This window comes from Pseudonaja textilis, chromosome 4 (genome assembly GCF_049901715.1).
Source record: "Pseudonaja textilis isolate UNSWEBS1 chromosome 4, rPseTex1.2, whole genome shotgun sequence".
Lineage (NCBI taxonomy): Eukaryota > Metazoa > Chordata > Lepidosauria > Squamata > Elapidae > Pseudonaja > Pseudonaja textilis.
Genome location: NC_141993.1, coordinates 26,811,396 through 26,824,650, shown reverse-complemented (window position 1 = coordinate 26,824,650; position 13,255 = coordinate 26,811,396). Strand labels below are relative to the sequence as shown.

Genomic DNA, 13,255 nt, shown 5'->3' with positions numbered 1-13,255 from the left:
TAACAAATGTTGAGAACAGTAGGACAAGTGAACAAGAGGACTATACTTTTCCTTCTCCAGAAATGCAATTTTCTCTAACAAATAAATTATTTTAACATGTTAGCATAAATGTACTTTTTCAATATCCAACTGAATTCTGAAGCAAAGGCATTGATATATCCTATTTTCTCACACACTTAGCATGATCTGTTAAAGTGTACAGTGGACAAAGGTTAAACAACTGACATATAAATCAGATGGTATTAACTGTCAACTCATCTAGAATGGGACGAAGGAGATGCCTCTCCTCCCAATTCAATGAGTTTGTGACAAGATGCATGTATTTGAATTTCAAGTATATTGCAACTGTATTTCTTCCTCTTCAAAATCATCAAGTGCGATTCTAAAGGTTCTTTCAAGCATAAAAACACTTTAGAGGAAGAGAAACAGTGGAATGCAACAGGTAATTTGTGAATAGAATACTGCTTGCAATTTTCTGCATCCAAATCACAGTTTACAGTAAAACCTCTTTCTATTTAAAAATACAATTTAATGCTTCTATGAAGATTAAAAAATACAGTACAGAAAAAGATACTTTATCAAGATGAATTTTATATTTCAAAATATGTTAACAAACAGAAGCCAAGATACAAAGTAGGCAAGGAAATAAAATAAGCTTAATTTAAAATACTGTATAACCTACAAATAATACCATTTGCACGCAAGGAAAGGCTGTGCCCCTTGTGCTTGCAACATAAGGCAATTATTTTAATCATACTGTTGTTTCTATGAGGATTACAAGAAGTTAAATACTATACAGAAACAGATACTTAACAAAAATGAATTGTACATTTACATACATACAGTAAGTTGATAAACAGAAGCCAAGATACAAGGTAACCAAGGGATGAAATCATCTTAATTTGAAATATATCCTGAAAATAACACTGTTTGAATCCAAGGAAAGCTCTACACTTTTAGCTTGCAAAATAAAGCAATTATTTTGATACAAAACCCTTGGGTAGAGTAAAATTGTGCAAACAACTTGGGAGCAGATAAATGCACTGAAGCACAACAGAAGAATAAGCAGTACGCAGCAGCTCTTGAAAATCTTTGCCAGAAATATTTTATTTTTTAGTGCAAGCACAAAGTGCACACAGAATTAACACTCAAGAGACATTTATACTTTTAAGAAAATAAATAAAAAGTTAATAACTTTTGGGCTCCAGATACTTTTTTTGCTAAATTTTCATTTTCAAGAAGAAAAGATAGCACTAGGCTCCATTTACCAAGCTCAACTTGAAAAAATAAGTATAATTGGAAGAATCATCTGATTTACACAACAACCTTCACACATGCATGTACGCACACTATAATTATCATTTAAGAGGAATTTATGTCCACAAATTATATTCAAACTTGTAGCTGATCTGAACTTGTTTACTGTTGGAAAGGAATATATATGGGGTTATTCCTTTTACCATATTTCCAATACTTGTTCTGTATATTTCGCTATTCCCCCCAAATCTGAACTATCTGAACTATCATTGAAGCTGTGACTTTCCTCCCCAGTGTGGAGGGCTGAAACGAGATGAAGAGGGCTTCTATCTTCTTGTGGGCAGCAGTCCTATTGATATAAATGTGGAAGGCCCTAGGCACATCAAGGAAATCCATTATCTCTCTAATGCACGAGTCGGTCTAGGGCAGAAGTTGGGAAGAATCAACTCCTGTGCTCGGGTCGGAAAGTCGGGTCTAGGTGAAGAACCACCCTATCTGAGTGAAAGACACAAAGGTCTTCTCTCACTGAGAGAGCAGCTAGCTCAGATATTCTCCTGGCGGAGGTTATAGCCACCAGGAAAACTACCTTGTAAGTTAGAAGGTGGAGACTGGTAGTTCTCAAGGGTTCAAAGGGTGGTTTGGTGAGTGTTGTGAGGACCTTATTAAAATCCCAAGTGGGGTATCTATGGACCATGGGAGGTCTTAAGTTAGTGGTCCCCTGTAGGAAACTGCGTACTGTCGGATGATGAGTGAGAGATTGTAAGTCACTGCAGGAGAGGCCTGAGGCTACGGCCGCTACCTGCCTATGCAGTGTATTAGGAGAGAGGCCATTGTCTAATCCCTCTTGTAGGAACTTCAGTATATCTGCCACTACCGCTGAGGTGGGATCTATTGTCTTTTTGTCACACCACCTGCAGAAGATCTTGCAAGTGGTGTTATAAATCAGATTGTAGTTGGATGTCTCGTGGCTTGTATTGTCTCGATGACCTTGACAGAGAGATTCCCACCTTTCAGGAGTCTCCGCTCAAGTGCCAGGCAGCCATGTGGAGCCATTGTTGCTCCAGATGTTGAATAGGCTCCTGGCTAAGGGAGACCCTGTCCAGTGGAATCCTCCAAGCATCTGCAATCGAGAGGTCCATGAGGTCCACGAACCATGGGTGTCTGGGCCAGTATGGTGCCAGCAGAATAATTTCTGCCTCTCCTCTAATAGTTTCCTGATCACTCTGTAGAGGAGTCCCCGGGGCAAGGGAGTCCCTCTGGCCCCTGAGCAGGAAACCTCGAGAAAAATCTTTGTAGTTGTGCATTGAGGAGTGAGGCAAAGAGGTCCAGTATCGGGGAGCCAAACCAATCTGTTATCTTCCAGAAGAGGCTCAGGTGCAGGCACCACTCTGATTGGTCAACAGTGGCCCTGCTCAACCAGTCTGCTTGGATGTTGTGCTGGCCCGAGATATGCTCTGCCCTGATGGACTGGAGATTTATCTCTGCCCAGTGGCAAAGCCTTTCCACCTCCCTCATAAAAGATTTCGAATGTGTGGCCCCCTGTCAGTTTATGTGTGCCTTGGTGGCCACATTGTCTGTGAGGAGAAGGATGTGGTCTCCTTGAATTTCATGTTGGAACTACAAAGAGCCAGATGGACTGTCCCAAGTTCCAGCCAATTGATGTTGCACTTTATGTCTGTTGGAGCCTAGTGATCCTGTGCTACTAGGGACTGACAATGAGGTCCCCAGCCATAGAGGCTGGCGTTGGTTGTAATTGTCACTCAGTGTAGCTCTCTGAAGTCCTTGGTGATGTTCCTGGAGGTCCACCATCAAATTGAGTGAAGGACCTTTGGTGGAACTAGGACCTCGATCATAGAATTGCTCCAGCTGGCTCTTTGGAATGGGAGCAAGAACCACTGCAAGGTCCTGGCATAGAAACGGGCCCAAGGGACTATTGCAATATAGGAAATCATCTTTCCCAAAAGTTGAGATAATTGGGCCAGGGGCACTCATTTGACTATCCGAATGTGCATGGATAATTCCCTGATGCTGTTCTGTCAGTCCTGCAAGAGAAAAACCTCGCTTGTCATTGTGTCGATGGTGGCGCCCAGGTGCGGCAGTCGAGTAGTCAGCATGAGATGGCTTTTGTCCAGGTTTATCAAAAAACCATGGCCCCAAAGTACTAGGAGTATGGTCCAGAGATCTATCTCTGCCTGCAGGTGAGATGAGGATTGTACTAAAATGTTGTCTAAATAACACTGCAGACCAACCGGCATGCTCCTGAGATATGCTGCTAGAGCGGCCAGCACCTTTGTGAAAGTCCAGGGGGCCCAAGCCAGGCTGAATGGAAGGGCCTTTATTCATAGTGGCAGTTGGCATAACAAAACCACAGGAATCTTCTGCGCAACAGCCTTATAGGGATGTGTAGATACGCCTCTGTCAGGTCCACTGGGGTCAAGACATCTCCCTGTCTGAGATTTAGAATAGATTGCAGGGAACTCCTTTTGAACCTCCTATATACTAAAAAATGGTTGAGATGCTTTAGGTCTAAAATTACTCTCCACCCCCCGAATTCTTTGGAATCACAAAGAATATAGGATAGAACACCTGAGCCTGCTGACGTGTTGGGACCGGATGAATAGCATGGATATCCAGCAAATGCTGGATCGTGGTCTCCGTGATGTCTTTCTTTGTGGAATCCCTTGAAATAGGGCATGGAATAAAAAAAAAATCAGGGGTGTGGAGAGGAACTCTAAGAAGAGACCTGATCTTATTGTCTCTCGGACCCAGGCATATGAGGTAATGTTATCCCACCTATCAGCAAAGGCGGCCAGCCAGCCTCCAATGGGAGGATCGGCTAGATATTCATTTTGATCTGTTGCCAGCTCCACAAAATGGTCTCTTGGATTGGGTTCCATGCCTGTTTCTATCTCTGAACCCAGCTCTATCATGCTGCTGTTCCTGTCTGAGACCAAAGGACCTTTGGGTTCTTTGGAAATAGTTCCCTTGTCCTGTGTTTCTATTAGGATGGGATCCAAGGCGGACCCAAACAGTTTTGTCCCATCAAAGTGGGCAGCTGCTAACTTCCACTTATGTTTGATATCACAAATTTGGCCTGACAATGGTGGAACTGATCAGTCACTTATTTTACTGTAAATATCCCTCTTGAGCTCTGGAACTTGCTGGAGAATAGGCTGCAGCACCCTAGGCTGCATGGCTTCATCCCAGAATCAGGTACGATATTGGAGCAGCCAAAAGTCATTGCAGCTGCCTCCAGGACAGACAAATACCTGTACACTTCAGGATTTGTGCTTAACAATTGGTGATAGATATATCAAAGGAAATTTCTTAATCAGTGATATAGAATTTGACTTTATAGTTTAACACTGTTTTTAAAACATTTTTTTACTATCTATGGCAATCTATTAGGATTACACGGAAAAGTAATCCTCAATTATTGACTGCCTTTTCTTAATTTCAAAGTTATAATGGTTTAAAAAAAATAGTTTTGCGACCACTCCTCACATTTATAACAATTGCAGCATGATCACAAATTGTGTGTTTTGCAACTGTCAAGCAATCAATAGAAAGGAGGAAGTAAAGTAAAGTAAACTACACTCATGGATATGTGATGTTTCCCTTAACAATTACAATCACTTAAATGATCAAATGAGAAGAAAAATCAAAAGCCCCTAGCAGTCATATGCTTTTCCAGAGGGATATCTTCTGATAACCCTAACCATAAAATGGACATGTTAAAATTGACCCAGAACTTGAATATGTGTAAATTAAAAGAAAATTGGTGATCTAAATTCACCACTCTTTTTTTTCTTTGCTTTATTCATAGGCAAAATGGTGTTCCTAAAGTCTTCTTTTATTGGCCCTTCTATTAATTCTCATAAAATGCTGCATCTAAATCAGCAATAAAAAGGACACTTAGAAACCACAAAAAAAATTGAAATCAATAATTTGGCAACTACACCCCAGCTTTACAGCTACCTTAAAAGTAATTTCAAGGTCTACTGACTAAAAAAATTATACTACTTTATTGAATTTATCAGGCATCTCGACAGAGTCTAGAGATCAGAGGTAATTAAAGACTCCTTTGTTGGAATATGCTCATATAAACTCTCTGAATAGGGCCTTGAAGAAAACCAACCTTGAAACTTATAACCAGTCCTCAAAGTTGTGGACATTGCAGCATCCTCCTGGTCAAATGATCATGATCTGGGCACTCATGTGCCTAGTTTATAATTATGATGTTGCAATGAGCTATGGTCAATTTGCAACCTTCCCTGTTGGCTTTCCACAAGCAAAGTGAACAGGAAAGCTGGCAAGAACACTGCAAGTCACTCTCATAAGTTGACCCTTTTTTGGAGAAAAATAAAAACTGATTATTCTTACTTATTTGACTATGTGCCTAGACTTATACAATTGACTGAGCATTTACCAATCACATATAAATTATGGTTATATTTAATTCAGCACCAGGGTTTACTTTAGATAAATATCTACTCACATAATTCTCATACATGAATCGCTTAAAATATTTATAAATACTTTCTATTCTGCAGATTAAATCCAGACCAGACTAAATTATTTTGCTGATAATCAAAGCTATCCTATATAGAGAGATATAAATACACAAAGATAATTTGTAGGATTTCAATATTTAAATACTATAAACTAGTTTGTTGATATAAATATTTACCTTAATTAATTCTAACATCATCAGCCAATTGTTACAGTTTATGACCAACATATATTGCGATTCACTGAAGTATAATTACAGGAAAGGTAGAAGATACATACTAGTATAATGCCTAGTTTAGCGACTGTTCAAAGCTATGAGGTGTAAAAAAGTAACTGCAACAAGCCCTTGCATTTATGATTATTGCAGCATTTCCTTATTCATATGATTGACATTCGGGCACTTTGCAAACAGTAGTTGTTCATAACTGTCACAGTTTCCTGCAGTTGTATGTATACCATTTGCAAGCTTCACAGCCAGCTCTAACAAGCAGAATCAATGGAGAATGCAACAGTAAAATTGTAAGTCATTCATGTGATGTCTCTCTTCACAGTCACATCACTTAGCAATGGATTTGCGAGTCCCAATGGTAACTGTTAAGTGAGGACTACTTATATGGCTCTTCAAATCTTCTGCAAGAAGCTTCAGAACATGTAGGGCTGCATACAATGCATCATGTTTCAAGATAATTAAACATCTTTCCTGTCTTTTCCCAAGCTCAGGCAAGTCACTTTGAATGTGTGTGTATAAATAATCTTAATAGGCTTTAATTTACTATAACTATCCAAGATCAGAAATACTCAAATTATGCGTACAGGTAGTCTCTGACTTATAATCATTAATTAGTGACTGTCTGAAATTACCACACTGAAAACCACAGTGGCTACAACAAGATTTGATGAAGGTCAAAATTTATCATGGTTAGTGAATTCACAGATCTCTATAATAAAAAGTGACATCAAGAAAGAAAGGTTTTTAAGATAAATGATGGAATTTGAAATGCTTATACAGAACCAAGATCAGGGGTGGGATTCTATCGATTCGGACCGGTTCTATAGAACCAGTTGTTATGATTCTGGACATGCCCCTGGCATGTTAATACAATCTAAGGCAGAACAAGTAAGACTATGGAAGAGTGGATGCATGTTTTCGACTCAATCTCAAGTGCAAGGAGACCAGAGTCATCCCAAGTCTGCATCCTATTGACACCATTCTGGAGAATAGCAGAGGCAATTTTAATATTTTAATTTGTTGTGTTCAACAGTGGGGAACAATAAAAGGAAATCAAGAACTTAATATTGTATTTATTTATGTTTTGGTATTTCATATTTGTTTTATTTTTCTATTAGATCATGCACATTTATTTCAGATAATAGTGGTAACATTTATACAGTATAAATTTTAATGTTTAGAGGTTAGTAATGAATGAAAGTATCTCATGTGATATAATTAGTTTATATATTAATTTAACTAAAGAAATAATGACAATTTTTAAATTTTGTAACTATACATTTTGTTTATTTACTTATATTTTATTTTCCATCCACTTATTTCCTTCTTTTTTCTCTTGCCTGTAGTCATTTACTTTATACTTTAAATATTTTTAAAAATACAAATAGGCTTGCAGTTTAATGTGATTATTACTTTATTAACAAGACTCATCATTAATGGTAAATATTCATACTTTGAACATTTTTGCCACCTAGCAAATTATCCTATGCTTCACTCTCAGGCAAACTGTACACAATTCTCAATAAGTCAGAACATCCCAGATCAGAATCTTCCATCTTTGCACTTGAAGAATGTGATTTAGATTTACAACTTCAAAATTACCTCGTTGAACCTTTCCAGTTTTATACTACCTGAGACTTCTCAGAAAACAACTGAATGGAAAACTGCTGGTGACCTTCTATCACTGCATAGAGAGTATTTTAACTTACTGCACCTCTGTATGGTTTGCCAATTGCACAGTGGCAGATAGGAAAGCATTCCAGAGAGTTAATGTCATTGCCCAGAAGATCACTGGTTGCCCTCTCCCCTCTTTGGAAGAGCTTTATAGCTCTCGCTGCCTTAAGGAAGTTCAAAACATTCTCAAAGATCCATCTCATCCTGGGAACCCTTTTTTTGAACTATTACCATCTGGCAGACGCAGAATAATACAGAATAATAAAAACAAGCACAAACAGGCTGAAAAACAGCTTCTATCCCAGGGCAGGAGCTCTTTTGAATTCTACTGTATAGTACAGTGTTGGTGCGGTGTTGGATTTTTTTTATTCAACGTGTGGAGTGTGAAGGATGTGTATTTGTGTTTATTTTCATAGCCATGTGCTGCACTGAAGATGGTGTTTGATTTCGTTGTACGAGGTGCAATGACAATAAAGTAAAGCAGGGGTGGGATTCAACCAGTTCAGTGATTATGTTTTGCTGCATGCGCATGTAATACACCTAAAGCCGTGCCGCCCGGACAGCTGATAAGCGCTGCGTGTGGGTGCGCAGTGTTTGAAAAAACACTTTTTTACTGCTTTTTCAACCTCAGCTGTGCTGCACAAAGCAGCTGAGGTTCAAAAAGCAGGAAATAAAGGTCAGGTAACAGCCTGGGCAAACGGTTGGGCCAAACAGCAGCAGACACAGAACCAGTTTGGTGTCTGCTGCTCTTCAGAGCTACCGGTTCTATAGAGCCAGGCAGAACTGGTAGCATCCCACCCCTGAAGTAAAGTAAACTAATAATAATTATTTGAAAAACAAGTCACACTCTTCTTTAACAGAAGGCAGTCAGATATTATTTGCATTTCAGTGTACAAATAAAGAACCATTCACAAAATTTGGTCATGAAACAGTTTATGTCTCAATCATTTTGAAGAATAGAAAAGAATCTCTATACCCCATTCAGACAACTTCCATAACTAAATTCTCAATTCCTTTATCAGAGTATCTGTCTTTAATAATAATCTATACATGGAAGAATTAAAATTGTTGTGGTTAACTGTTAAAAGCAAAGACCATTTGAAACTATTTTAAGAAAAACAAAAATGGTAATTAAATAGAGCACTAAGCCCTTATTTCTATTCTACATGATCTGTCTCCTTTTTATTTTATCTATTGATTTTCAGACCAAATTATATGCTAAATAGTGATTTTAGATAATCTATCCTTTCAAAATCGAATTATATAAAACTATCAGATATTTTGGAAATTTTTAACAAGATACCCCGTGCATGTGCCTAAATAATGTTGAATTATGGCTGATCATTTAATGACCATTCAAATTTACAGTAGTCTTGGAAAGGATACTTTACAGCTTGTAAAGTGTTTCCAAGCCATCATAAAACATGCCCCAATCATGGTCATGTGGCTGCATTTTGGGCAACAGGTACACATTTACAACCAGTTGCCAAGTTCCTGGCAATCAGTGATTGTCATTTACAATATCTGCCTGCTTCCCAAGAAAATCAATGAGGAGCTGAAATTCTTCAGCAGGGCTGTGAAACGGAGTTGAAATCCTGAAGAATTCTGCTCTATTCCCACAGCCTACAGAAGGATTTCTCCTCCGGGCCTTAGGTGAGGGAAGCTGGACACCTTTGATGGGTTGCAAGAACTTTTGAGAGCAAAAAAGTTCCTGCTTGGAGGATTTCAGCCATATGTGAAGCTGAAACCCTCCTGGCAGATAGATAGCTCTTTCACCTAATATGCATAAGCAGGCCTCCCATCCTGTGGCATATTAATTCTGAAGTGATCTCACTCCAAATTTTCACGAGGTTCTACAGTAAAATTTTGCAGGTATCTCTGCTGAAAATCCTTTTACCCCACCTCTCTATGAATGCATAAATTATCTTTGATTTCCTTCAGTGAACATGTTTCTACATTGTTTTTAATGTATTGTTCACTTTACTGTAACTTGTCTTGACATTTATAATAAAAATGATACACAACTGTATTAAATAGTAATAGTTTTATAAGCTAACTAAAAAAATGGAAAAGGTGTTCTTTCTTAAAACATCTTACTGCTAAAATAGTAATATCAGAGAAGAGAAATTAACAGAGATACTGCTATAATATGCAACATTTCATTTTAATGTATGCCAATTAATGTGCATTCAAAGTGATAATGAAATATTCTATTCTATTCTATTCTATTCTTTTGCATATTTTACATTTCACATTTTCTTTCATATTTATGTAGAATATATAATAAGCAGGGGTGGGATTCTCCTGGTTCAGACTGGTTAGGGCGAACCCCTAATTCCGATGATTAGCTGGCTCTGAACCAGTTCACTCCGACGAGCATGTGGGACCGCCCGCCCCTGCTCTTTCCTGTGCTTTATTTTGTTTTTTTAGAGCACAGCTGATTCGTGCGGCAGAGCAGTTTGCTGGGTCTTAGCTGTTTTATTCTCAGGGGCTACAGCTGAAGGTAAATATTAGAGCTGAAAATGGGTTTTAAACACGGAGCGCGTGTTTGGCGTGCGCATGCTCACTGAACTGGTTGTTACACCGGTTGAATTGCACCACTAATAAGGGATAAAAAAGTGAGCAGTGTGTGAATTACAACACATTAGTCAGTGAAATCTTAATGAGTTGGAAAACTAAATGCTAAGTGATGCTGTTGTGTGACATCACATGACAACATCGCTTAGTAATGACAATCTCAGCAATCCTCATTGCCATCGTTCATTGAATTCCATTGATTGTTAGCTGAGAACCTACCCTGATTTAAGCCATTCCAGAATTCTCCCTTCTAGTCCCAAGTGTCAGTTTGTCCAAAGTAAGGGACAGCTTCCCCTTCAACTCTCCCAACCGCTATTCCCCCCTCCCCATCTCTGTTTTTCTGGCCATCTATCACCCTGCCTAGCAGAGAATTAAGCTGACCCAGAATCACAGCAGATCAGGGGCTTCCCGGTGTGTCATGGCTCTGGAGCTGGAAGAAGCCCTTGAGCCACAGAACAACATGAAAAACTGGGCCCTCCCCAGGAAGTCCTACCCTCACTGGGAGGGCCCAGCATTGCAGTGCAAAACAGCCCCTTCTGGAAGCTCCAATAGCAAGGTATGAAGCCATAGCCCAAAAGAACAGCACAAAGCAGCCACTCCAGAAATCCCCAGATGCCCCCAGAAAGTTTAAGTAGAACATATAAAGACACTGTTCTAGACACCTTTGCCACCCTGCACTCTGCCATCCCAGCTGACCTTTGCTCTCTTTCTTGCTCCTGATGCCCCTGCTGCTCCTGCTGCTGAGCTTTGCTCACCAGGCCCTTCGTGAGGTAACTGCTGGCCACATAAAGCCAGATTTCCCAGGTCTTTTGAGGAAATTCCCATGCATGACTTGGAGAAGAAAGCCTCATGCAGCCAGCAGCTACCTCACAAAGGGCCAGGCCAGGCATGATTGGTAAGCAGCAGGAGCAAGAAGACAATGAAGGTCAGCTAGACAGGGGGCCAAAAGGGCATATAGATGAGAGACAGGCAGGTGAGGGGAGTTGAACCATCCCTGCAGTCGTAAGTGCAAGCCAACTGTCAAGCAACTGAATTAGGTTACATGACTACAGGGGTGTTGCATCAACCCCAACTTTGGGGACTAGATGTAAGACTCTTTGTTCAATGCCGCTGTAATTTTGATCATTGTACAAATAGTCATAAGTCAAGTGCCACCTGTATGTAAAGTTTTAGACATACTTATTTACTCAAACATAGATTGAGCTATGGAGATAAGGAATCAATTAGATTTGGACAAAATTATTTTACTATTAAGATTTATATAGGGAATAGATTTCCCTCATTACTTATGTACTACACCTGATTTGATAAAAAAACATTTTATCAAGTTCCTCTAATTCTTTTTGAATGTTTTCTTTTTTATTTAGAATCAGACCTCTGGAGTCAGAATCAATTGCTTTGAAGCTAACATCTGCAAAAGTAAATCGGTACAAGAAAAATTAAGCATCCTTATAACTATTCTCCAATCTATTTAATTTAGATACGAAGTAGGAAAATGCCCATAGAATCTTAGCTTTATGTGCAAGAAAACAAAATGCACACTGGGACAAAAATGCTGATTATATCCGTACCTTAAGATAGAACTGAACTTGAATTTCAATGAATTTAAAGTTTGGTACAAAATGTTTTGTAGGAAAAGACATGCTGATTCTTCAACACATTTTGACATTAATAATGATAAAGTTTAATATCTGTATCTCATCTTTTTTTAGATCACCAGAACAAGACTTGTCCATTAGATCACATTCTTAAAAAGATATCCTCATAATCACATTAAATGAATGATTTGAGTGAAAAGCTGCATACATCTATTGCAGAATGAACAATTTCTGGAATATCAGAACTTAGTTATATACTGTATTTAATGACATTGATCTTTAATTTGTCTATTAATTCCAGTCCTACCACTGTATTTGTAGCACAATTCATATTTGCTCATTGATAAAATCCCATTATATTCCATTTTATTTAGTAGCCTGTACATTGAATTTTAATTTTTTTCATACATCATGGTCCCTTCCCTAATTTTTTTCCAAATGCAGATCAGCATAAATACTTCATTATCATTTTAGATTTCCAGTAGTGAATTATTGACATTTATGCTTTGTTTGCTTCAATTTTACCACTGTGGTATATTGATAGCAATTAAAAAATACATGTATATTACAGTAAAATGTTTGTTCTCCGAATTTAAACAAATTGCCACTTTTTAAAAAAACCTTTTATACTTTATTATATTACTGATTCTGCTTTTCATAATCTATTGTGTGTTTTTTCTATACAATACTGCTTTTTTAAAAAGGCTAGTATCCTGAAGTTTAGCCTCTTGGTTCTCTCATTCAACATCCTTTTAATTAATCTATCTTTTTAGTTGTTGCCTTTTGTAATTCAATATCTCTGTATTAGATTTTCTGGACCATTTTCATTTGTATTTTGAATCTTGATAGTAGTCAAGATAATGATTATCATCTTTTCCATTACATGTGCATGTCATGCTACAACCTAAGGACAATTCAAAATGAAGCCCAGGACTGCCTTTCTTTTAAGTTTTATAGAGCGTATAGCTCACTTATTCTTCAGATAATGCATTTATCAACACATGGCCTTTTTCAAGTTTCTGCTGATATTTACAATTCAATTGATGATGCTTTTCACTTTTCTAATGTCCTCGCATTGATTTTGGTACAGAGAACTGTGTATATTTATCTTCATGTTGCAACACTGGTTTGGCATTCCCCCCTCCCCCCCTCTCTCACTGAAGTATCAGTGTTTTTAAATAGATTTTTTTTTAAATGACTGTGAATAATTAAAGCTTTTTTAGAAAAATATACAAAGTACACTTGCATTGTATATATTACAATCAATGTGTGAAATTAGGCATTTTATAGAATGCCTAGAAAATCTATAGAATTCAAAAAATGGGACCCTTAATATGTATGAAACCCTTAATATTTAACACATTTCCTAGATATTCTATGCAATACCAAAACGTAAGCCAGCAAAGTA

General features: G+C 38.0%; 1 protein-coding gene across 19 annotated transcripts in view; it reads right to left on the bottom strand.

Annotated features, from left to right (window-relative positions):
- Positions 1-13,255, bottom strand: part of CPEB3 (cytoplasmic polyadenylation element binding protein 3) — a 103,811-nt gene that overhangs the window by 51,640 nt on the left and 38,916 nt on the right. The window lies entirely within an intron of this gene.